General features: G+C 38.6%; 1 protein-coding gene across 4 annotated transcripts in view; it reads left to right on the top strand.

Annotated features, from left to right (window-relative positions):
- Positions 1–27,184, top strand: part of gfra4b (GDNF family receptor alpha 4b) — a 57,392-nt gene that overhangs the window by 10,340 nt on the left and 19,868 nt on the right. Inside the window, exon 1 of one of the 4 annotated variants that reach the window (XM_082507764.1) lies at positions 20,935–21,058. The exons of the other annotated variants lie outside the window; for them this stretch is intronic. The gene's annotated coding sequence lies outside the window, so the exon portion shown is untranslated. Of the gene's footprint in view, positions 1–20,934; positions 21,059–27,184 lie in introns of those variants that run through there. 4 annotated transcript variants of the gene reach the window in all.

The raw sequence follows: 27,184 nt of genomic DNA, 5'->3' as shown, positions 1-27,184 counted from the left end.
TGAATTATAATATTTCTGACTGTCAAAATTTCCCAGATTTAAATCGAATCGAATCGAATTAAATCGAATCGTGGATCGAATCGATTCGGGACCTTGTGAATCGGAATTGAATCGATTCTAGAAGTCAGTGACGATACCCAGCCCTAGTTATAATTTCACTGTTACCGTTTAATTTTAAATGTTAATATTAAGCACTTACCGAAGCGATAATCATTTGGTTATCCAGTAGAAAAAGGACGTAAAGTACCATTTTGTACACAAAGCACTTTTTAATATAGAGCAGCAGGTGAGGACATAAAGGAGAATAAAATTATGGAATTCGGCACAAGTGAAAGTTGCATTAATAACTTAATGCATCTGTCCTAAATACACCTTTGCTGAGCTCTATATTATTAGACATCAAGAGTTAGTGTTGCATCTAGTGAACATCAGTCTACAGAATATAAAATTATAAAAGATGCGAGTTTTCATCTATCAATACAGTACATTTGAGCAGCGGTCACTTGCTGGCAGAGCAGGAAGCTAAACGCTTCAGAGACAGAAAGGCTGTTACACTTTTCCTGTGGGCTGCTTCTCTTCTCCTGCTATTCTAGGAGCCCTTTAAATGCCTTTGTATTTAATTATTGAGGTTTCAGAATCTGCTGTTAAGCTGGCACATTGCCATTCATCTGATGTCAGTCAGTCTGATGGCTCCGACCTTTAACGGGGACATTATTTAATTTCTCATCATCTTCCTATAATATTTAACTATGATAACTTTAAACAGTACATAAAGTTTGAGAGTAAAAGAGCCACTCACCGTTGGACTGTCTAAAAGTCTGAGACAAGCTGGGGGAGGGTTATTGCGAAAGACATGCCATTGATTAGGAGTGATGTATGTGGGTGAAAAATAAATGAGTCTGAGTTTAAAGCCCTAATCCATTATTATAGTCGGGTGCCCCGAGTTATATCACTGGTACCTCATTACCGAATGTGTTTACACTTTAAGATTTATGTGATTGAAGACATTCTATTAGAGGAAAATGACCAACAACAGGTAATTTGGAGACACAGTATACAATGCCTGTCTAACATTAGCGGTCTCATTTTCCTGTTTTCACAAATCAGTCATGTCTCATTTGGTTATGTTGTTCCCTAGTGTACTGAGATCTTATTAGGTGTTTCAAGCTGCTGCAAGCAGAATTTTTATATTAACACCAGGTCAGAAACAAATCACTTTTGTATATGAAAAGTTTTTCTTACTTTGTTTGTGATGAACACACAGATAACTCAGACAGCTCTACAGACTCTTCCTGCAGTTCTGCAGAGCATTTCAGCAAGGCATCATTAAATAGTCTAACAGTGCATTTAAATTACACATAAACAACACTCTAACCCAGCTTTAACTCTTCATGTGTTATGTAAACTTATAAAAAGCTAAAAATGTAAGAACATGAGATGCCAAATATGCCTGTAGTAGCATCATTTTACACGTAACACAATGATATTGCATTTGGGTTTCCAGCCAGCAACTAAACAACAGACAAACAACATTAAGCTACTTGCATGGTGATCACAAAGGATTGCTAGTATTACATATTTATCCTTTTATGATGCTGGAAACCAGTGCACAGGAGAAAGGAGAACGAGCATTGGAATTAATTATGTTGGGATTTGCAAATACATAAATTAATCTGAATTTTGTAGGTGTAGTAAATTTAGTGAATGAGTAAATATCCTGAAATGTAAAAAGCTTTTAACGATGCTGTAAAAATCTTTAAGAGTTCTCTCCATAATGTGATGAAAGCCTTTTATATACCTCTTGGTAAATTCAGTGGTGCCACGTTCGTTTTTCCGCATTCTATGAAATAAATCTCAGACAAAATGTATTTTTCCAAAAGAGAATAAAAGAATATTCATCCAGGTGAACTGGTTTATAAATTAGCTGTAGAGGTGAATGTGAGCATGAATAACTCTCTCTTGTTTTTGTGAGCCCTGCGACAGACTGACAGCCTGTCATGGTTGTATCCTTCACCTCACCCAGTGCTAGAATCGGCTCAAACCCTGTCCCCACGGCCCTCGGTTCAACAGAGCTATGAAAACAGCCATAATTAATACAAGTCAAAGGTAAAAGAAAACTTGTCATTCATGATTTTCCTTCTTTACAGTTGTGATATGAAATGGACTTTTTCTAAATGATAAAACCTGATGAAACAGACCCCACACAGTGGTGGGTTCAGCTGACAAGTGAACAGTCCAGTGTTCACACAGCCAGTTCTTTGTCACTCTTCTTATGTAAGATTTAACACTTATTGGGAGGCTTTTATTGCACTTACAGTTGATCTAATTCATCTTCACTTTAACTGTCACTTATATGCTCCATTATATGTGTATGAAGAGAGACAACGAGAGAGGGAGAAATACATACAAGTGTGTGTTTTTCTCTTTGTGTTACTTACAAATGAATCCCAATGCTGTAAATTGTAAGTACATATACTAAATGCAGAGTGTCATGTTACCCAGTGAATGGTAAAAGTAAGAATGTAAGGATAAGAATAGAATAATCCTTTAATTGTCCCACAAGGGGAAATTTGGTTGTGACAGCAGCCAAAAAGACAAATATACAAACAAACAGGACACAGAGCAGAAACATACACAATTTTTCTTACATATTTACTTTAAGGACAATGGTTACTATATACAGAGAGTACTGTACCGTTATTAAATTAAATAAAAATAACTAATAATAAGAAGAAATAAGAAGCTTTAGGATTATAATGATATTAAAACTGTAGACATTTGCCCCAAAAGTTGATTTTGTTCATCTGGATGTAAAGTTTTCAGTTCAGTTTGCTTATTAAAAAAATAAGGCAGCATTAGCTTGTTTAGGCGAACCAGCCAGGGAGCTACTAGTCAAAACTAACCAGTGCTCTCTTCATGGCTTTGCTGTCTTACTGACTCAAGTTTAAAAAACAAACCTAAAATCTAAACGTAAAATAGATGTTAATATTTTTATAGCCTAGCCTATACCCAGTATAGGTAACTAACAATCAAGCGACACAGCACAAATGCTAACTATTTGTTTTTCTTTTTTCTGTCAGCATTGGCACCGCAGCTTTCTGTGATTACAAACTGATTGGTTGAGGTAACTGTTGCCCCTGGGTTTGATGCAAATGTTGATCACATAACAGCATCAAGTTGGGAAAATCAGGATGTGCATCTGCATCAGTATCAGGTCTGAACAGTTAGGATAGATGGATGCCTGGACACTACATATACAGAGTTTATTTTCATTTTTAAACTGTTAATCTACCACCTGAGTCAGTCTGAGCTCTGCGTGGAAACCTCATGGAACAGTTTTCACACACATTACGCAAGACTTACAATTCTTTATATATTTAAAGAAATCTGGTTGCAAAATGTTTTTAAAGTACAAATAAAATGTACAAAAACAGAGAGCTATGCTCCTAGGTGCCAGAATAAGACTGGCTTTCCCTCCATACATAATTACAAACTGAGATGCAGCGGCTGCTTTATAACTGACTTTGTTATATCAGTCCAGGATCATGCAACGGCAGCCACTAACAAAGGTCTGGGCAGGAAAATCACTGCGGTTTAAGTTGGAAGAACATTCTAGCTCATGGATAAATGCTTTTGAAGATCAGTCTTACATTTTGTTTTGTTTTACCGATATGTATTGTTGAGCAAGCAGTTTCTTTTAGTATGAAGTAAATTTGTGAAGAACCGGTGAGGATTTAGTAAAATAACACACTGTTTAAAACAGCTATAGAAGACTATCCATCCATCCACGCATCCATCTTTGGTTGTTTATCCGAGTCTGTGGATAGACCTCGCTCTCTCCAGCTCTGAAACCAGGATTTATGTCGATGGAGGCAATTTGTTCCTGGTAGGATCTCTTAAGAAAAACTGGCGCTGGGTGAAGAACTGACGTGCTTCACAAGAGCTCTGTGGCAAAAAACAACAGGCCATGTTACCTCACTCAGATTGGGATTACTAAACCAATATCCCAGTTGGTTTAGTAACTGGGATATTGGTTTGGTATAGGTGAGCATCTGTGGTCAGATCTTAGCCCACGGGGTGCGGTCGCGCACAGCCCAAATGAGCCACATGAGCCAACACTCCTGCCGAACCAACACCTGCAACGGCTGTAGGGGCCCACTCCAGTGTGGATCAGGTGGCAGCCAAAGGTGGAAGCCTCGGTGGTCTGGTTGCTGTAACCATGTGGAATTATATTTGTGGAAAAACTGGTGTGTGTTAAAACGTAATCACAAGCAAATAATTCCATTTTAGGGGTGTAAGGATTTATTGCCACTTGTTCAGTTAAATTCCTCATGTGTAACTTAAAAAACCCACAAACTCGGAGCCAAGCCCACAAACTAGCCATCATGCATGTAAGAGTATCTGCTTGGCAAGAAAACTCTTGATAGTTTGAAGGGTGGAGCAAAGAAAGAAGGGCTCTAATGTGATTGGTCAGTTTCAAAGAAGTGGCACCACAAACTCTAGGACTGGGAATGATTGACAGTGTGAGTTACGCCGTGGCAGCAGTATAAGTGGTGTTTTACACCATGTTTGTTAACAGTTTGAAAATAAAGTTCGACAAATTAACTATCAAAAGTTAGTTTTTGCTGTGTAAAAGCAGATATACTGTTAACTGTCAATGGATTACGTTATTGCTGAAGAAACTGGAGGGTTATGAAACCGCTGCACTCCTGAGATAAAGACACAATAAATTCAACCGTAGTTTGAAGGCTTTATTTTCTTTACTTTGTTCTCCTTTTAAAGCTTTAATTGCCGACTGTCATATTTAGCAGAATTAAATCAGCTTGTAAATCATGGTATGATTTTGCTTCAGTGAATCAGCAACTACTGAAGGGCAGGATTTAGGATCCTTCTTTCACAACTGTTAAAAGTTGACAATCAGTGGTCACTGGTAAATCAATGAGGTCTGATCCTTAGAGAAGATAAACTCTATTACACCTCTTTTCAAAAGAGAGGCTAAGAAGCACTAAAAACACTCAGGCGAAATATTACTTTTTAAATTGAGTAACAGTGATACAGCTGCAAAATGGATTTCTTCAATCTGCTTAATATGAACGCTGAAAACTGCTGAGGATTACAAAGTTTAGAGGCACAAAGTGAAAACGATACGTAGACCTGATCTGACTAAAAGGTGCATTAGACCCGTTAGCAAATTCAGAAGATGGCTCTGAGGTTATAGACATACAGTGGCCTCTAAGGGCCAAACAGAGGCTCATTAACTCAGAGTCTGTCAGCGGTTATCGAGAGAAAAAGGACTGTTCCAGACAAGTAGGCATGGCCCCATTATGACACAGTTTCAAATGGAGGGCTTAAGCTCCATTTTTTGCTTTCCTCTTGCATTTCTGGGCCACTGCTAGATCTATTTGGGGTGAGTGAAGTTTCACGAAGATATATGGAGGTGAATACTCAGGACAAAGACCCAAGACATACTTTTTGGTCTTCGGTAGTTGTTTTGTTTTATTTAAATGTCTGTAAGCTAGCCTTAAATACCTCTGAGTCATCAAAAATACATTTTTATGAGATTCAGAGTGGTGTAATCCTCTTACAAATTATAAGATTAGCTTATGTGGCTTTCTTAATAACATTGATCTCTCTTATTTTGATTAAATAACCTTGAGTCTGCTTTGGAATTTATTTCTGAATAATATAGTGAGTTTTCTGTTTCTTCTTTGACTTCCTGGCATTAATAACGACAGAGTGTAGGCAGTAGTAATCTATCCAGTGTTTTTCCTCTCAACAGAAATGACAGCTGCTGAAATTCATTCCCTTATCCCCTTTCCAATTTTACTGTGGTAAAAGCTACTCTGTCATACACTGGTCATGTTTTTTGAAAAGACTGTATCCAGCAGTAATAGTAATTACTGCTTAAATCCGCATACTATGAAAAGGCCAAGAGAAAGTGTCTTAGGTTTGATATGTATGTTCCCCTTTCTCTAAATTAACTTCTTTTCACAACTGCTGGCCTATTATATTGGCCCAGAAGATTTAAAATATGTGGCAAAAAGTTTAGAAACCAAACTCTAATCCAGAAAAGGAGCTCAGACAACATTGCTTGCACATGATGGATGCAGCTTCCTTGTATCATTGTTGCCTAAAAACAGGTTTTGTGACAGGCAGGATGAACGAGCTCAGCAACGGGACTATTTGATATCTGTAGCCGCGCATATGTGTTGTAGGCTTATATGACTGCTATTATTCAATTAAAATAAGTGCTGCATCAGACTTTATAGTATTTAATTACCGTTTCGTTGTTTGTTTACAGGCGCAGGCAAGTGAATTACACTACAGTTCAGCCAGCAAATGGAATTGTTTCTTATCAGCGTTCCCAGACTAGACCATACAGCAGCCGAGTTACGACACCAAACAGTTTTTCACTGAAATTAATTCAGCATCTTTTATGCCTTAGGAGGATCTCTTCAGTTAATCAAATCAGCAAAATCAGTTTGTGCCCTTATTGTAACCACAATAAAAAGAAATGACTGGAAATTCTCGTTTGCACAGTATGAATTGAATTATTGTCTTGACCGAGAAACATGAAATAGAGAAAATGGCACTAAAGCGATTAAAATCAGAACCTACCAGCAATCTGCGGAGCCGGTCCTGTCCTCAGTCTGATCCATATGACTCAAGTTACAGTTGTAAAAGTACTGATCCTACCTTGGAGCTTTCCAGGAGATGAACATCTATGCAATACTAACAAAGACAATATTAAAGGTCACACAAAAAAATACTAAATTACCTAGCGATATAAATATGTGTTAGCTATTAACATTTACCTGAATTTCCAGGAGGAGGTGCACTCATACGATACGGGCAGTAAGTCTTAATTTATTAAAACAGACATGGATCAGTTTTCCAATAATTTTCATATATCTGACAAATAAAGACATCTGTTCTTGTGTGCATGAAACACCACTGGATGAAAAATACAGTAGTATACATTTACCTTTGACACTTGGTGAGATGCTAAAAACATCTGCATGCAGGAGAAACCCCATCTATCTATTGAGGCTCCCCTGAAAGGTGCTGGTAATGATCGCACATTCATCCTTCAAAAATACACATTCACACTGACATTATAGTTCTCAACACCACCAGCTCAGGAGGACAAATAGTGGACAAAGTGTTTCTTGTTCTCATTTTGGTGTGAGCTTTTTCTATTTCCTTCCACAACCCCAAAACACCCAGGACAAGTGAACTGGAAACTACATTTCCCGTGGCTATAAATGCAAATACGCTTGCTCCAGCCCACTGTGACCCAGCACACAAGTAAGTGAACAGATGCTTTGAATGTTCCACCCATAGCGTCACATTTCTAAATAAGATTAGACAAAGACTGACATAAGAGCTAAACATCTTGAAAATATCTCAGATATAGAATCCTTGAAGCTGAAGTTTCAAAAAACATCCAAAATTTGATGCATTTACTTTAAAAGGTTTTTCAGTGTGTGTGTGTGTCCTTGTAATACTCAGGCGGCAGAACACAGTTACTATCCTCTGAGAACCCCACTGGATTAACTGGAATTTATCTGACAAAATAGGGACTCTTGAGCAAACTCAATGTATATCTCAGACGCAATGCATTTTATCCCACAGAGCATACTCTTGAGGTGATTAGTCATCTCATGCTTTATTGTACAACCTTATAATAAGTAGATGATAGAGGTTAGATTGAGTGTTGTTCAATTCCTCCAGAAACAAACCATTACCAAAGCAGCAGACAGGAACCGGCTGGAGGGCACCTGTCCTCGTGAGCTGCATTGGATTTACAACATCTGCTCCATGCAGCCGAGGATGCCGCCTCCGTTTACCACTACTTGATTAATTATTTCAGGCACTGGGTATGACACAGCCAACAAATTGTAAATTGCATGCATAGAAAATCACCATGTTAGCATAAGCTCAATACTTCTCAGGAAAATAAGTTATTAAATATTCTGTTAGGACTGTTTGGTTTCCTCCACATTAGTTTTAGCACAAACGTCTGATCTGAACATGAAATTATTCTACATTAATAGTGAGACTGGTTTGCTTTTCTACATGTTTATATGTAGACGGCTTCATGTCTCATTAACAGCCACGGTGAGATGGATGGTGGCCTCATTTGAAGGCCTTTGATTCTGTCACCACCCTGTAGATCCAAATCCCTTTCCACTCTATGGCTTATTAGGTCCTAATTAATTGGATCAAGTGAATGCCACTAAGCATTTGACAGCTCTCTGTGAGTGATAACTGTGAAACCAGAGCCACATTCCCACGTGAATGCCCCCGGAGAAGAATCCCTCCACATTAGGTCCACTGACTCTCTGCCACGCTCTTCCTGAGGGATCCAACCCTGCTGCTGTGATGATAACACATAAGAACCACGCTTTGAAAGCTGCAGTGTGTTTTGAAGTTATGTAGTAGTGTCATGATAAATATAGCTTCATAATAGTTGGTGAAGTCGATCAGCTTATAAACAAAAATAGTTTGATCAAACATAATGTTACATAATCATTGATTGATAGACATGTATGAAGTTAATATAAACTTACTTAAACAATCAAATTGTCATTTAAAATTGAGCCATAAATTCCATGTATTCATTATATTTTTATTTAATCAAAAAAAAAAAAAAAATCGAAACGCACTTTGCACTGTCTGTCAATGTGAGCGCTATAAATGAATCATTAATCCTCTTTTTGGCACAGCACAGCACACTGAAAATTCAAATACCAATCTTAGTTTAATTTCCCATACTGGTAGCCTCATTAAAAATACGCCTCTGCCTCAGACACCTTACATAAAATAATAATAAAATAAAAATATATTTTATGTATGTGGATTTTATGCATGCTGCTCGTCTTCCTGGTGTGGTCAGCAGAAGCAGAGTGCTGTGGCATCCTCTCTCTGTTCGTGGTAGCCTTGGGGTGACTTGTTTAAAGCGCTCAGATCTTTAGTCCGATCTTTACCGTTATAATTTTAATCCGAGTGGAAGGTATCCAATCCTCCGGTGCGTGCAGCTCAGTTAGCAAGATGGCAAAGAATTACCAAGGAATTCATATTATTAAAAAGCCCATGGCTGAAAGGGATAAGCACAACATTACATTAAAATGCAGAATTTTGCAGGTGGAGAGGCCCAGTGAGCAGGAGGTGCTACGGCTTTGAAACACTAACATGTGTTAGTGCCATCCAAAGCTGTCAAAGGGGAAATTAATGTATGTCTTTGCTGTTTACACTGTGAATAAGCAGGAGATGCTACTATCAACTTGATATGTAATGTAATGACGTACAGTGTTCTCACACTATTTTATCTGCACTACAGATAAACCCCAGAAGCTGATTTCATTTGACAGGAGTGATTGCTGTGTGTTGTGGCCCGGGACACTTGAAGAGACAAGGCTAAGCGTCATTCAAGTAGATTCGGGCACAGTAATCATGTTGCATGATCTCCAAGCGTGGAATTCCAGTGTTTCATCAGCTGTTAGGTAATTACCAGATTTAAAAGGCGTGCAAGAGGGGAGGATTTCACTCTTTCCAGAAACTGCCCCAAATAAGTCATGAACCTCATGGTTCTCTCCAAGAGAGCTTCTCAAAAACAAGAAGAGTCAAGATGCTGGAGCAAACTGAAGCATACTTGGGCTCGGATCATTAAGTGCAGTGGGATTGCAGGCCAATTTTGGCGTGAGGAGGGTGGGCAAATGCACACTCTTAGAGTCAGATTGTTCAGAGGCAGATGCACGCTCTCTGGGCAGTGTAAGCTCTGTGCACAAGGAATTGCAACGGAAAAGAAGACATTTTTAATGTTGGTAATATTTTTGATGAGACAGTAAAAAAGTAAGTTACAGGATACATACAGAGTGAGTTACAAAGTGCATACAGGCATCTGTACTGTAATTAATTCAAGGTGTCGACCCCACTCATAGCCACAGCTGTGTATCGTGGTCACGAGTAAAAACCGCTGCTCTGCTGCAGCAGGAGAGCCGTGAGATGTGACACAATCAGTCATCTTTCTTCCTTGTTGTTTTTGTAGTGAGCGGTTGGGCAGGTATTACTGCAGTTATTTAAAGTTACATTTAAGGGTATTTTATAGTAATTTATGGCTAACTTTGAGAATAGCAATAAGACCATATATTTAAGCCCCTTTACACAGTAACTGACATTTGGAGCATTTTCATTTGCAGGTTTCTTTATAAAGTGCAGCTTTAAATATATCAGCTTTATATTCTTTAACCTCCTAAGACCCAAACTCTTCCATGACATGCATTTTTAATTTATCTTTGCTATTTGGGCTGATTGGGACCTGAAGAATGTAAAAACCGATTTATTTATTTATTTTACCTGATTTTTGTTTCTGAGAAAAATTAGATCCACATATGAGAACATTCGTTTTAAATTTCAATAGAAATTTAAAGTGGGTATATAATGATATATATAATGTCCTCGTAAGTAGATATCAGGTTCTTGTAGAAAAAAAAATGTAGTATTTTGGTCTAGACAAGCGTCTACAGTCTACAGTGCAATGTCACTTCAGCACAATCTCTTCTAACTATTTGGGCTTAAAAACACATAATATAATGTAAAAGGTTACGTTGCTCTCTTAAAATCCTGAAGACACAAAGCTGCCTTGTGAAAAAATAGGTAGTTTCAGGATTAATATCGAATCTAAATATTGTTAAGCCCAAGAATCATAGACACTAAACTTCTTTGACTAATTACAATCATAAGTAAGTACGCGTGGAAGTCTCTTGTTAAAACTAATTTGGGCATGTTACTTTATGGCATTTCATATATTGAAATTATAACAGAGCAACCTTTTGGAAAATGACACTAAAGTCAGCTTGACATTTACAAGGAACATTTTGAACAAAGTTAAAAAAGGAAAAGAAAGGGAAAAATAAGTAATTCCAAAACTTATGGCGTGATGCGCTTTATCTCTTCTGTGAATATTTTCAGGTCACGTTGTTTCCATTTTCATTTCAGTCTTTACAAATATTTATCTATCAGTGGGGATATTTTTTTTATTAAGGTGGAAAATCTCTTTAATGTGACTATACATACATTTTTGAACAAATTAACACTAGGAGACCTTGAACAAGGAAGTGGCACACACTGCATTCACTATGAGCTAGCCTTGACAGTCTTGGTATTCAGGGACAAAGGAAAGGCAGAGAAGCAATCTATGTGATTATCATACAAATGGTAATGGAGCACACACACTATAACTGAACCATATAACCTAATGTTGGTGAATAGTTTTATATTCACAGAGAAGTCTTCATTTCTCTTTGTTCCCAACTGCTAATTCAGTTTCTTTTGTCTTCTCTTCCATCAGTGTTCCACTGAAACTCCTTTCATATTGGAAATGCATGTATGATGTGGGTCCTTTCAACGTGCACTCGACCTATTCAGAAAAGACAGCTGTCATAACTTAATCTCTGGTTGTCACTGTTGGCTGAGACGTCTGTTACATAGTTCCATAGACTTCACGACTAAACTATAAATTAGACTGAAATACGCTGAAACCACAAAGCAGCGTCTCAGTTCTATTTAATCTTGGACAGGTGGGAGGTTGATTCTGGAAAGATTTTTCCCACATTTTCTAATTTTTTTTGTCTTCATAGAAACATGGGAGTCTAATGAATAATGCAACCTTCATGTATGATTACTGCCACCAGCTGATTTAGTGCTTTGATTCAGTTTGGCATAAAAAATAACTCCAATACTCATGAGCTGCGACTGTGATTAAGTGAAAGCAGACTCACATAGAGTCATGTGGTACAGGGCAGATTTTGCAAAAGAAAGTAAAGCAGCTCGATGCTGAATTAATACAATCTGAGAGATTTTATTTATGTTGTCAGTTTTCTAGCAATGAATCCTGCATAAATTTAGAATTATTTTTTGTTGCCTTTGCAGAAATACAGCAAACACAGTTAATGAAGCCACTTTTTCAATTATACTTCAGCCTCAGTCATGTTTGGCCCTGCAAGCTATAATCCCGACAGTCTGTTTGACTAACTATGAATTTCAGAGCTGAAATTAATTAGGACATTGTTATGGTTTATTGCCACTGGAAGTTAAATTGAAGTGACTGGAAAAGAAAATTGTAATCATCTCATACAAAGTGCTTTTGTTCTATAAACTGTGACAGAAATGCCTAATGGGTTTTTTGTTAGAATAAGAGATAGCTGCTTCAGTCACTCAGTGTTCCTGTTTGCAGGAAAAATACGAGGATAAATCTGTAGAAAAAACACAAAACAGTGTTGAGGATCTGAAGAAAAATTTACTTAAATATAATTTCATATTACACACAGTCAGAGTCGATCAAATCAAAAGCATGAAATGATACTGAAATCCCAAAGCACGCCCAATTAAAATGCACAGTAATGTTTAAATAACTACCTGGTTGATTAGCAGTCAAAGCTTTTAGAACCATGCAAGGCTGCATGGTATGTTATGAATCACTCCTGTGACATGCTAATGAGGAGAGGAAAATGCTGAGGCTTTGCTGTCATCCTATCTTGACTGTACTCCTAGTATTTTGAAAGACTTCAGCATCTGACTGTAAATCACAAGTATCACTAACAGTGTTGTTAAGCATGATTGACAGCTCTGAAGATGACAAATAGCTGCCAGGTTTTAGATACTTGAGGAATGACTTTCACACGTCCTTTACAATTCAACTCTGTCCATAGTCTAGCTGTGTAAACAGCTCTGTTTTAACACATGCGTTAGTTAAAGAAGAAGTTTGTTGTTTAGCAGTGGACATTTCCAGCCTTGTTGCATCTTTATGCTTAAGTCTGTGCTGACTAAAGGCCTTTTGGTTTGTCTGATCCCTTTGTGACCTGTCATTTGAAGCTTTAAACAGTGAATCACAAAGGAACTCAAAAACTCATGTAACTGAGATACTGCAGATGAATGGTTTCCACCTATGGGTCCTGCATGATTGACAGAGTCCTTTGCTCCAGACTCTACTCTAATAGCTTAACATCTGGTCACACTGACCCACATTTCACTTTTTGTCATCATAGTGTTGTCTCTAGGTGAATGATAATTTCCCAGTGCAGACTTCTCAAAGAGGTTGGAGCATCTGTGAAGATACCGATTACTCAGTTACTGAGGAGATGCAAATCAAATGGGGATAAAATGGCATTTTGTAACGATACACATTTAAATGATGCACAGCTGAAAGAGACTAGATTATTGTTTTATATCACCAGTAGAGTGTGTCAAGACCCATGTAATTAAAAAGTAGAATAAACCTGCAGGATTTCTATACATCTTGAATCACATCATGCCACTGAAAATGTTCCACCCGTTTATGACAAGGCAGGTGAAGGCGATCGGCTGAACAGCCCTATCTTAAGATTCATGTATGACGTCCTGTCAGTGTGGCTGCTTCTGCTGCACTAAACAGTGCCAGACAGGTCTCAAGGACTGGAGGCATGCTGAGAGTCTGAGGAACACAGATGACACAGAGCTATTAAGGAGAGGAACTACCAGACCCCCGTCATCAACGAGTGCCCAGTGGAGAGAGTGGACAGCTTCAAATACCTCGGAGTTCACATCACGCAGGACCTGTCATGGTCCTGTCACATCAACACCGTGGTGAAAAAGGCCCGACAGCGTCTCTACCACCTCAGATGCTTGAGAGACTTCCAACTGCCCTCCAAGGTGCTCAGGAACTTTTACTCCTGCACCATAGAGAGCATCCTGGCGGGAAACATCTTAACCTGGTTCGGGAACAGCACCATGCAGGACAGACGAGCTCTACAGAGGGTTGTGCGGTCAGCTGAGCGCACCATCCGCTCCGAGCTCCCTGACCTGCACTCAATCTACAGCAGGCGGTGCTGGACCAAGGCCAGGAAGATGGTGAAGGACCTCAGCCATCCCAACAACAGACTGTTCTCTCTGTTGAGGTCAGGAAAGCGATTCCGCTCCCTGAAGACCAACACAGAGAGACTGAGGAGGAGCTTCTTCCCGCAGGCGATACGGTCTCTCAATCACACCACCACACAGTACTGACCCACACATACAGTTCTTACACACACACTGGACTTTCTGGACTTTGGTTTCACTTCATTACTTAAATCACGCTGCTGTTATTGTGCATATATTTATTTATATTTCTTCATACATTCTTATATAGTTCTATATTGTGTATTGTGTATTTTGTTGCACAGTTATTTTATTTTCAACTTTAATTTATATATTTTATCTTATTCTCCCAGTTAAATTTACCCTTCATTCTAATTTGTGTTGTACAGTTATTTCATTTTTAACCTTAATTTATATTTTATTCCTTCCTAGTTAAATTTACCCTTTTTAATTTTTCATATTTATTTCCTATCTTATTCATAGCCTTTTCCTTTTTTGTTTTCTTTAGGTCACGAGCAGTTGTCCAAGCATTTCACTACATATCGTACTGTGTATGACTGTGTACGTGACAAATAAAATTTGAATAAAATTTGAATTTGAATTTGAGTCTCATCAGTAAAAGTGCCCATCAATCATTGTACTGGAATTCATGGCCCCTCGCATATCCTGTTATGACTCTTGAGTGACAACCACAGCTGCCAGGTGTTATGGTCTTGCCACAACATCAGACCTGACAGTGTTAACACTTAATAACAGCATGAAGTCATCCAGCTAGTATTCTATAAATATTTTCTTATGACTTCCAGAGAAGATGCTCTTACTCGGCCCTGTCCTCTCATTTCAGGATATCGCACAGCCCATTTCTCAAACAGTGGTGGTCCACTCATCAGCAGTAGCTTGGCATTCTGTGATTGCCTTAGGCTTATGTTAGTACTGGTTGTTGGGCCTGCTTTTTTGGGTCCTCCTTTTTAGGTCCTAATAAAGGAAATTACTTCACCTTCCTGGAAGCCTTCAGAAGGCTGTCATTCAGACAACCAACAGATTACATTTGCTTTGGTTGCATTATATTGTAGTTATCTCTAGTATATCCAGATGTAGCTCATAGGTTAGCACCATTTTTTTTTGTTCAGCTTTCTTTGAATTATTGACTTTGTGAAAATTATTACTGTGTGGCTCTAACTTCTTAGTTACATCCTGAATTAGCTAACCATAGGAGGTAAGGGCACCTCCACTGATAAAATCTAGAAAAGCCTTAAATGTTTATACCTGCAAAATAAGGTTTGGGAGACCCAGAGTGAAGATTTTTCTTTCTTTCTTTCTTTTTTGGGGGGAGTGAGATGTGTTTGGGTGGTTGTAACTGGGTATCTTTATTTACTTATTGCTGTCTGACTAGAGCATTTTTGTATCCCCCAACAGTTATTTTGTTGTTTTCAGGCCTCTTTGTTATTTTTTGAGTTGTCCATGGGGTTGAAGAATTGGGAGCAGCTTGGAGTATTGGCTGAAACATTCTGTCTTCCCTAATACAGGAAATTTAGACATGCATCAATACCAGCTGCCAGTGTGCACATGACGACAAGGGGGTGCATAAATTGGGGGTTTAAACCAAAACGCTTCAGGTTATGGAGAATAATTGTGTGTTTGGTTCCTCACATTGCCTTGTGTTCTTCTTCTGGATTGATCCTCCTTCATTCTTTCTAGCCACATAGTCTACGGTAACTGCCAAATATGGATACTAACCATAGAAATGCTTTGATCTTTGTGCATCTGAAAAGATTGTCTCTCAAAACGTTGGCTTAGGTTACAAATGCTGGTTTGGTTAATTCAGCAGTAGACTTGAACTGGTTAAAAAACTGAAAAAATTTCCCCAAAAAGGCCGACTTAAGGAGTATTTTTGAGGTGTGTAAGTATCAACATAACTAAACAAAAAGCTAGCAATCCTGGCTCCAGTGACATTGTTTTAAAAATTATTTAATGGGTCTTTGTTATTTGAGAAGGAGAAAGGGAAGGATAAAATAAGAGTTAAGAAGTGTTACAGTTTGAATAAGACCACGAATGGCTGATGGATGAGGCAGCATTGGGAAAGTTGAGTGCAATAGTGGAACAGTTAAAACTGGAATTGAGAAATGAGGGAAAAACAGATGAGCCCCCGACTGTTGGGAGAAGAACACAATCTAGTTGTTTCTGTGGTTTAATGTCAGGGAGGCTTGAGCCATGAAATTTGATAAAAAAAGACCCACATTCATTTGTCACTCTTTCAGTATGACGCTGGTTTATTCATGAAACCTTGATTTTCCAATGTGTGCAGTTTTCTGGTCCTAGCATTTAGCTCTGTCCTTAGTGTTGATCCAGTTTTTTCTTTTTTGCATGTATGCATCAATTTATACAGTGGTGCACGTCTTCTGAAACAGAAATATGATGGTTTATGTGACCTTACTGCCTTTGAAGAGTTTACTAGCACTCTGCCTTCTCACCTTGCTACTTAGATTAATGAGCAGAAGGTTAAGACGCCTTATTCTTATTAATATCAGTAGCATTATAAGCCTGTTGCTCTTATGGTCGATGAGTATGTTTTGAAAATTCTAGATTTAGGCCAGGTGTGTCTCATGAGGCTTCTCATAGTGCTGTGAGAGATGTTCCAGGTCCAAACAAAGTCTGCTACTCTTGTCAAAACGAGGGACACTAGAAAGAACTGTCCAATAAGCAGGCCTCCCTCCAAATGTACAGACTCCCCCTGTGTGTGGTCAGCTGGGCTTATGCCAACAGTAAAAAGCTGAGACTTATCTGATAAAACTAACCTTCTTTCTTTAAAGAGCACACTATTCAATTCTGTTCATGTAACTCATGCGCTTTTTAGATGGTTTTGTATCTTTAGATGGAAGGGAAAAAGTACCACTTAGTGCTTTATTGTGGAGTGTTTTACCTTTCTCAGCCTGCACTTCAACTTAAATCTTCTGTGCTTGGCATAGGTTTGGTTCCTCTGTGGATGTCCTTTGATACTTTCAATCTCTATTCCAATCTGATTTGAAGAGAGGCGGTACCTGTCCCCAACACCTGTCCTTCTGGGTAATGATTTAGCTTTGGAAGGTTTGGAAAGAGAGTTCATAAATCTTTTATTTTGGTCAACCCTCACAAGAACCTTAGGAATCAAATGAATGTCTTGGCCAGCATCCTCAACCAACTCTTCTGCTATGACACATGCAAAGTGTAGGACTGAGAAATTTCAATCCATCATGCTTTCACTCCATTTGAATGTCTAATCTTGTATTGTGTGGGTCCATTACCAAACATCAATGCTAGGAATTACTATATGATGACTGTAATATGTAAAAGTTCTCATTATTCTGGAGCATTTCACTTGCACTCCTTCATGTCAACTTTTTGTGGTCCAAACTGACCAAGAGGGCAATTTCACAGCTCTCAATTTCACACGAATGATAAAACAGCTTGAGGCTTAAACACCAGGTGTCAAGTAGCCTCAAGGAGCCCTACAACATTTGGACGAGACTTTAAAGTCTATGTTATACTTGCAATGAGGGAACAAGAAAGCACAAACATCAGTGCTAATGAAGCAGTATTTGGGCACACAGTATGGGGATAGCTAACTGAGTTAGGTGATGAATTAAAGAATGTTGTGCCATCTTATATTGCCTGTTGCCTGCTCCACTGCTAAGATGCAAACTGTCAGTTTACCAAGAAACACACAGCCTGTTGATAGGAAAGCTGAAGCACACATTTTGAATCAGAAGATCAAGTTTTGTTGCTTTTGACAAACTCACTTTTTCAGACTGGGTTTAGCAGACTTTAAAAGCCGTATCTCATTTGATACTCTAGAAAGGAGGAAGAAAGTTCAGTCGTATGAAGTAAACTATTAAAGTCCTATCATGCTGCCACCTCACTCTGAAGTAAACAGTGATTGGTGGGCTAGGAAACTCCTAAGTTGGAAACTTTAGGAACATTTGTCACAGTGGGAGCTTTGTCTGCTGATTACTTAAAATTTCCATCTGGACCCATTCTAACAGGCAAATTAAAAAAATTCTGAGTATCTAACACATTTAAACAACCAGTTGGGTTTTCTGTCAGATGTTCAGCAGTCAGACCTTGTGAAGCTGTTTCAATAACACTCATCTCTCTTAACACACTACACACACCACACTAATTGAGCATGACATAAATGTGGGGGCTGCTCAAGCCATTAAGCCAGCATTTTCATGGGATGCCTATGGAAAAGTGCAAAGGGATGGGAAAAGAAGCTAAATACATTTGGAAAATGGGACAGCTGAACAAGCAAGCTCTATTTGTGCTTCTCCGTGTCTGCTGGCAGATAAGGCTGATGGTTCTGACAGATTCTGTACTGACTTTAGAAAGGTTAATGCTGTCACTGAACCTGATTGTGCAGTGCTACACATGAAATACTTCATTGATTGGGTTGGAAGTGAAAAATTTGTCATGAGACTAGACCTTTAAAGGGATATTGGCAGATGTCAGTAACGGCCAGGACTGAAGAAATCTCAGCTTTTATTACTGATTTCCTGCAACATTTCAAAGCCTTATGAAGCCTTCGGCTAGTTTGACAGGCTGTGTATCCCATTTAGACGATGCTTTGGTTTATGGTGACATGTGGGAAAATCATACTTAGTGTGAAAATTTATGTGGCACAGCTACATGAAAATTTAACAAGGAACTGAACAGATGTGAGTTTGTTAAAGCAATAGTGACCTGTCTTGTCAGAGTTATTTAACAGCGTGATGTCACGCTCCAGGATACACTGGAGACTACTTTAAAGATACAGGTTGATGTGCAGGTTGATGTGAGATTGGTGCTAGGCTTGCCCTTTCCAGAAAGGGAGGAGGATTTGAAGTTGTTCATTACATTCTTTTTAAAAACAAAAAAATAAAATAAAATTTGAAAACACAAAAGAGCATGCAAGTTATGTAAGATAAATTAAAAGAAGGGAATTGTTAAGAGGATTATTTTTACTTTTTTCTTAAAACCACTACAAAAAAGACGGCCAAGTTGAAATCACTAATTAATCTAATATTCATATCTTTGGACTCTGGAAACACGACCAGGAGAAAATACACACATGCAACTCCACACAGAAAAACCTCTTATAAAAAAGAAAATGAATGAAATGCGCCGGCTCCAAAGGACAACTTTTTTGCATCGTGTAACTTGCTCAGGCTGCTCTGTATCTTGTTAGGATTGTGAGGCGCTGAGGACGAGGACCAGACTAGAAATCTTGATAGACGAATGGCAACCCATCCAAGAAGTTCTGGTTAGCCTTGTGCAATGTGTAGCTGTTATTTTTCTGTTCAATTGTAGGAGAGAAAACAGTGAAGTGAGCAGTGAAGTTAACGGGGGTTCAGATTCAAAATTCTCCAGCCCTGATCTCATAGTTTCTGATTCTACTGTGTGACAAGGACTCCTTTTAAACCTTCATCAACAGTTACTTTGTGCCTTGTCGATTTGATACCCACCTCTCCATGCTTTTGGTGTCTCACATGTCCTCCTCATAAAAAGAAAGCAATCAGCAAATGCTGATCAAAACTAACCAAACTTCTCATTTGGTTTGATGCCATCAAAATAAAGCTTTAGAACATTTTTATTTGTTTTTACATAATAAAATAATGCAACATGAAACAGGGAGTTAATTGCTGTTTAAAATTTAGAGTGAGTTGTACCGCTCTTTTCTCCACCACATGCATTAAACATATTGTAAATGTTGCTCTATGAACACTTCTAGACCAGGTGTTTAATCTGCAAAAAAATAATCAAGTTGCCCTGACAGTGAGAAGATGATTCATAATGAAGCTTTCAAGGCTGGTGTTTGTTTATGTAACAGAGAAAAAACTGCCAGCCATCTTGTAGTATGCCCTCTGTATTTGAGAAGCCTCATCATTTGTATGCCTTGGTTTCTTCTTCAGTGCTGCAGACAGCCAACACTTTCACACTGGCAGAAAAACCTGATGCGTCACGCTCTCGCCCTCTGCAAGCAAAGGACGATGTTCTGATAAGTTAATTGCAGCCATTACATACCAATAGTCGACACACTCATAATGTCACCATTTCCGAGTGGAGATAAAGCAGTCTTTGTTGTGTGACATTGAGACTGAACCCTGACAAGGCTTCACAGTGACACACAAATTGGCACACACCCACCTTCGCTCCTCAAGTCTTGCCACTAAATAATCGCAGATGAGAGAAAAATAAACTATTATTTTTCTCACATCTGGGAAAATGTATTAAATGTAAATGTTTCCAACTCAGTCTGATGGAAACTGCTCTGCATATCAAAAGAAAGCATTTCATAATTTCCTCTCTCATTAAAAGTAACAAGTTGCATCTCCTCCTTCCATGTAAATGCTCGAAGCTGCCTCTTGGGTTATGACTGGAATATATAGGCTCTGCAGCAAAGGAAGTATGAATAAGTACTCTAAGCATTTATTGTAAAAACCCCAATAATATCTTTCACTATCACACAATTTAAAACAATTCAATATCTGCTTGCATGTTTACTTTTTCTCCAACAAACAGAAAAAATGCTATATTGACAAAGTACACGATGGCTCCTCAGACCATCTCGGCATTAAAGCAGATACAAGGTGTTAATGGATTTCTACTTCGGCCTTCACAAAAACTTTTTCACACACCCAAGTGAACGTTTTAGAGCAGTTGTGACTTCAGAGAGACTTTTTAAAATCAAATAATCACGTCACATGGTAAAACTATTGTCTCTATTACAGTATGTGTATAACTTTAAAAAACTGAGAACAATGAAAGTAAAGAAGGAGAACATTTGTCTGCATTATTCATTTGTCATGGAGTGACCTCAGTCATCCAGGAGCTGTGTTGTTTCCTTCATTAAGACCTGATCCTTGTTGGGCTCACCAAAATGACTGGCATTATTTCCAGGTTACTTAATTAGGTACCAGGACAACGAGCCAATCCCAGCCAAGTGTTTTGTAGTCCTTCTTATGGTTTAATAAGAACATACCATGCTGTGGATTAGTAGTTGTGGTTGTGTGTATGTTTCAGCAGATGGGAGGTGTTGCACTGGTTTGCATGTTGGCACCTGGCCCAGGGCTTCTAGACCACTTCAGTCTGCTGTTGATACAAGCCTGATGATTCAGATACACTGTAGAAACTAAATGAGGAATAGCAGGTGAGGATTTTTGTGGACTAGGTTCCTTCTGTGTCACTTCAGTAACAATAACAACTGTTTGTATTGTGTGTGGGGTTTTTTTTTTTTGTGTGTCCCGTTTGGATCTTTAGCATCAGAATTGTTGTCTTAAGGCCAAGAAAGATGCCAAGCGGATTTATTTTACCAAGTGGATCATCATGGCCTTGCCATATTGGTCCATTTGATTGACCTTTATTATAATTATGAATTTATTTTATTTTCGGTTGCTACAAACGGGACAGACATGACTGGGGGATAGGACAGGGAGAAAGAATGAAAGAGAGGGAGAGAAAGAAAACCAAAGGGGAGAAGAGACGGTGAGAAGGGGGGAAGAAAGAAAAAAACAAAAAAAAAAAAACACCTGGGTCACCTGTATGGAGAAAAAAAACAGAAGAGAAAGCAAACAGCAAAGAGCAACATAATAAAAAAAACAGCACCATCACAATAAACTAGCTAGCAGTAGGTATCAGTAGATACTAAATAATAAACGATATTGTGCAGCACGCAAGATAGACAGCGCACAATGTGCTTTGAGGCAGCAGCCAAGAAAGCTGTAGTCCGCCTCTGTGAATACCCGTGTGTACACCTGTGTGCATACCTGTGTGGATCAGCATGCTTGCATTCCAAAGGTTTCTCCATGTAACGATCTGCTAGGGAGTGTGGGGGGGGCCACAGCCCCGTCCTCCAGGGTATGAAGCAGGTATGGAGGAGATCCAGGCCCCAGATATCCAGAGGCCTCAGAGTACAAGGACCCGAGGAGGACCACCAAAGGGGGGGGGGGAACCGTGCCACCCTCCTGGGAAGAGCTGAGTAGAGCCCCAAAGGAGAGGTCACCCCGCAGCTACGGAGCAGAGGCCAGAGGGCTCTGCCGGCAGCCAGCTGTGCCAGAGAGGACCGAGCTTCAGGCTCAGAGGCCAGAGGCCTGAGGGCATCCCACCCCCCGGAAGGAGCCCAGCCGGGCCACAGGCTTTTGTTTTTTAAGATCAAATTTGAAGACAACTCTATTTGCTGGAAGACTGGATTTGGCAAAAATCTTTCTTGTGTCAGTAGTAGCCAAGCAGACTGCGTGTATGCTGGTCTCCTCCTGCCATCTTTAAACCATTAAATAAGAAGACTGCTAAAGTAGGACTACAGTATCACACTGATGAAATCCTCCATAAAAGACCAGAGCAAACTCTAGATTCTCGATTGTGGCTGTAGAGTTACAGCACCTGTTAACCATCGAGCAGTGATCATCAAGATTTAGAAAGGTAATGATGATGATTCGATGATGATGATCGTGTAGTTTACAACTCTTGTCTCAAAAGAAGGATAGAAAGTACTTCACAGCAAACAAGGGAGGAAAAAAATGGAAGAATATAACCAAGCACAGTTAGAAATCTGCATTCCTGGAGGAACAGCATTTTAAAGATGAGACAATCTAAATGAGTAATGGATTTAGATTCCACCTCTCATTTCATTTTTCACTTCTACTTCTTAGTCATGTGGTATTCACATTTATTCATTACATATAAAATCTGTTTAAATGTATCTACTGGATCTACTAACAGCAATGCTTATTGTTCAGTTGATCAACTACTTTATCAAGTCGCTCTGTTTTTCATGGGGGGACAATAACTGGCCTGTTCATGCAGTCGGTCTCGACAAGGGATAGCCCGTCTTTAACAGTAAAGGTGAAATGTGAACATACAGGCTGGAGAGCAGGAATTGCTTCTCAGCCTCAACACCCCAATGCATCTTTGTCTTTTTTTAAAACCTTTATGTAACTGCAAAGTAAAACTCTTGATATTTAAAATCTTCCTTTATTTGTACTTGGCTGACATAATGACTCTATGAGGTTGACATTTGTAGCTTTTTGCAAAACTTCAAAAACTCGCAAATAATATTTTCATGTGTTTAGTGTTAAATATTCAGTAAATACATTCACAGAATTTTAGCGTGCTGACAGATACATTTAAAATCTCTGATCTTGGTATTTAAGCAACAGACAGTGTGCAATGTGAGCGAGATAACTCTTAGAACTGACTCTTTGGACATAAAATACTTCCAAAATGTCTCCACACTTAGCCTATGGCGATTGGCACACTTTATCCAGACAGCTCTCATGTGACTTGGGCTATATAATTCTTTTAGTGTCATAAGTTACTTAAGGTATCTTTAAACCCCAAACGCCTTAATCTCACATTTCACTTGATAACACATTTTCATCCAAGACCAAAGTTACGGCTTCTCAAAAGGATAGCAGTTCACATTGACACAGAGCTAAACAAACATCAGTGCTAGGATACTTTTGTAGCTGTGCCAGTCATTTTTGTTGCATCTAGCCCTTAGATCAAACTGACACGGATGCTCAACTGAATCAGGAATTCAACCCATGAATAACAAAAAGCCTCTTTCATGCATTCAAATATAATCTTTTGTTTAGGATTTGTTCCCTTCACACAGCAGCCCTTGCATTATAGGATCAATTTGTTTGTTTGTTTTTTTCTCTAACTGCATAGCAGGGACGAAGAATTCTAAAGTATACAACTGGCAAAATGGAAAAAAAGACTTAAGTACACACAGTTGAAAAGAAAACTTGTCTGGCAAGCATATGAATGCTACTGCTTCCAGTAACAGTAATTTATAATAAGAATATTGAAAATAAGAGCTTTGGCAAAGATCACAATCAGAATCAGAATCAGAATACTTTATTGATCCCTGGGGGAAATTATATGTGATGCAGATGTGAGTACATGCAGCATCACAAAGAAGGATTAGGGTTTATTGATAATTATAGTTGATCCAGAGTAGCAGACACGTGTAATTTTGATATTTTTAAGGATGAGTGTGGTATATATTTGTTATTCACACAAGTGTTTCAGTGCAGTGTTTTTGTGAATCTTTGGATAAGTGAAAGGAAGAAGAGTCACTCCTTTTGGGCTGAAGCTCCTCTGAGGGAAAGCATTGATTAAAGACGGGGTCGTTCATGTTGCTGGAGGAGAGAGATTGTTATCAGGGAACTAAATGGTTTCTATCCAAGACCTGATGCAATCTCAGGGACCTGAGACGTCATTTAGAGGAATACAGGTTTTTAGTGCTTGCTGTAACAGACTTCTGTCACTCTGTCTCAAATAAGATACTGCAATTGCAGCTGCAATCTGATTTCGCTCTGCACACTGCGTGAAAAGTTTAGCACATGGCCGTGAGGCACACTAAGGAGTTTGTTACCATGGTGAGGATTTGGAAGTGTGCAGTTCAATCACTGCTCCTTCATGTTTCTCTAAAATGATCCATATGGAAAATTTAAAGAGAACAATTTTGTTTGATAATAACACATGGTGGATCTTAATATTCCATTTATATCACAGTGTGATTTCTGTCACTATCAAAATAAGAGCCAACTCAGTCTTCCTGTTGACTGCTTTTAATGTGATGCAGCTGCAGCAGGAAATATTTTGTTAGAATTACTGTTATCTTAGTAGAGCTCTGACACAGCTGGGAAAGTGAACAGTAAACAGTGAGGCTGATAGCCACAAGTTAAATTACAAACTAAAATGCTGATTACATGCATGCGTTGTTTCAAATGAATCCCCTGTGAGTGTGAAGGTGATTTGAACCCAGTGGGGGAATAGCAAGCTATTCTGCTACCAAGGAAAATAAACATACAGAATGTAAATACTTTAAATGGCTGTTACAGAGAAAATCCACCCATCCATTAATTTTCTTAACTGCTTATCCAGTTTAAGGTTGTTGAGGGGTGGGGGCCATTTAAAGCCTATAGCTCATAGGGCTAGAGGCAGGGTGCACCCTGGGCAGGTCATAAGTCTATCACAGAGCTAACCAAGAGAGAAATCGACAGCTATTTAAGTTCACATTCACACCTGTGGCCAGTTTAGAATCACCGGTTCTCATTACTATCTGCAGTAATTTCTATTTGGCAGTACTGGTTTATTCTAGGACCACTGTGGCCTTAAATCAATGGTGTGCGATACTGCATATTTTTGTATTGATCCTATACCAAGTAAATAGAGGCCAGTATCGCCTATAACGATATCAATATTTTCAATAAATAAGGTGGATGCGTCATTTAATGACCTTGAGTTTTTTTTTGTTTTTGTGATGTTTCCTTTTTTATTATTAAATAGTTCAAACCCAGGAGATAATTAGGACAAAATTTATAATTAAATCGAAAACGCTTTATTATTGTGGCGGGCCATGGTCTGCGATGCCGTGCAGGTGAGTCCATCTCACCTGCACATTACCTGATACCCATCCCAATAGTTTCACATATTCTCTGATATCTCTGATTTCTTATATTTAGGCCATTAGGTTATTCTTCCTTTTATGGACTTGATGGATCCGAATGATTGAAAAACTTTGGTTAAAAAGTAGCCAGACATGCTTTGGAAGATTTGTCAATACTAAACTGAGCAGTCTCAATAGTTTTGCGCTGTGGCAACATAAAATATATCTATATTACCAGGGAGGCACTAGTGAGGTATGATAAGCTTTAAATTATGTCATAGGTTACTAGGGATGGGAATTGATAAGAATTTAGAGATTCTGGTTCTGTTATCATTGATTCAATTCCTTATCAATTCTCATTCGGTTCTCACTGGCTCTGCTTTGAGAGTCACCACCATCTCTAAGCAACGTATTAAAGACAAAACCTTGAAATATTTCTGCTTTTTGCTATTTAAAAATATCTTGAAATTTTTAGTTAATACTTAAAATTTAATATGTTATAAATACATGATAATCATGTTGACTTTATTTTGACACTATGTGAAAGAGCTTAAAATAGCACTGTCATTGTACACTGTACATATACTTATAAGTACATAAACTACAATACATTATAGATTATCTTATTAATTTATTGTCATTTTTCCTTCCATGGTATTGAAAATGGCAATGGTTATTGGTTTTTTCTTAGTTATCATATCAAGATTAAATTCTAGTATAATTAGAATCTTAATTTATAGGATGGATCATTTTGTGGTGCTACAGGTACACCAGATTATTTATCATTATTTATCTTTAAATCCTGAACAATGGTAACACAGAGCCTTGTGATTCAATGAAATTGCTGCGTTGCCACCCATGTGAATTAGTAGAGCCCCTCTCGCAAATCATATAATCTCTGCTGGTCTGTAATGACTACAGGTGTTTAATTAACTGCATAGACAGACTGCTCACTTATCAAACACAACGTCAGTATTGACATTTCTTTGTAACTGGATCACACTTTAGTGGATTGGATTATAGGCAAGAATCTTCATCAGTTGCAGAAATAAACTGTATTTCAGTGCACACGCCACTCTGCAGTAGATGGAAAAAAAATGGTAAAATAAATTATTAATTACAAATTACAATATTTGCCCGTGTATTGCGGGAGCTCTGCAAGTGCCTTGGCTTAACCACAATTGTTTGGTGGCAGAAAATGACTCAAGAGCTCCCAAACTCCCTTTGTCTCAGTACAGGTTTAGCGCTGCAAAATAGAGCAAAAATAGAGCCACAATTGTGTTAAATGAGCAGTTGCACTACAATGGCTTGTATCACGTTGGCTAACACCCTTGGCTAAGCAGTCATATAATCACTTTAATGTGAGGCTGCTAGTTTTAATCCAGCTATCCAAGATAATTTACAAATTCTAAAAGCACTGGAAAAAAGACACTCATTACATGCACCAGTGTGTTGCCATTTTAGCCCACAGCTTCACAGCTTTATAGAGACATAGGAGTGACGGTAACATTCCAGCTGACTTCATTAAGTTTCATCTTCCATTTTATCTCTCTTGAAGTGGACGATTAAGCTGGCGCACGAGGGTAACTGATCAGCTAATCTGCCTGTGATTTATGTGGCAGGGAAACTGAGGACTTAACTGAGCCTTGGAACGCATTGATTACTGACATGGTTAATTGGCTAACCCTACTGGTACATTGAGACAGGCTTATTGGAAATGTCAAATCAAGTGGCTAATTTGCATTCATGATGTATGGTGTCTATTCCAGCTTCTGCCCAGGCAGCACAAACTGACAGACATAGCTGTAAAGAAAGGCTTGGGATAAATTTGCAACTGACCATCTGGCCTTCCAGGACACTGGCATTGGCTGCAACTTTTCC

Source organism: Aulonocara stuartgranti (assembly GCF_965226115.1).
Source record: "Aulonocara stuartgranti genome assembly, chromosome: 2".
Lineage (NCBI taxonomy): Eukaryota > Metazoa > Chordata > Actinopteri > Cichliformes > Cichlidae > Aulonocara > Aulonocara stuartgranti.
The sequence above is the reverse complement of the archived record's forward strand: the minus strand, read 5'-3'. Positions and strand labels throughout refer to the sequence as shown.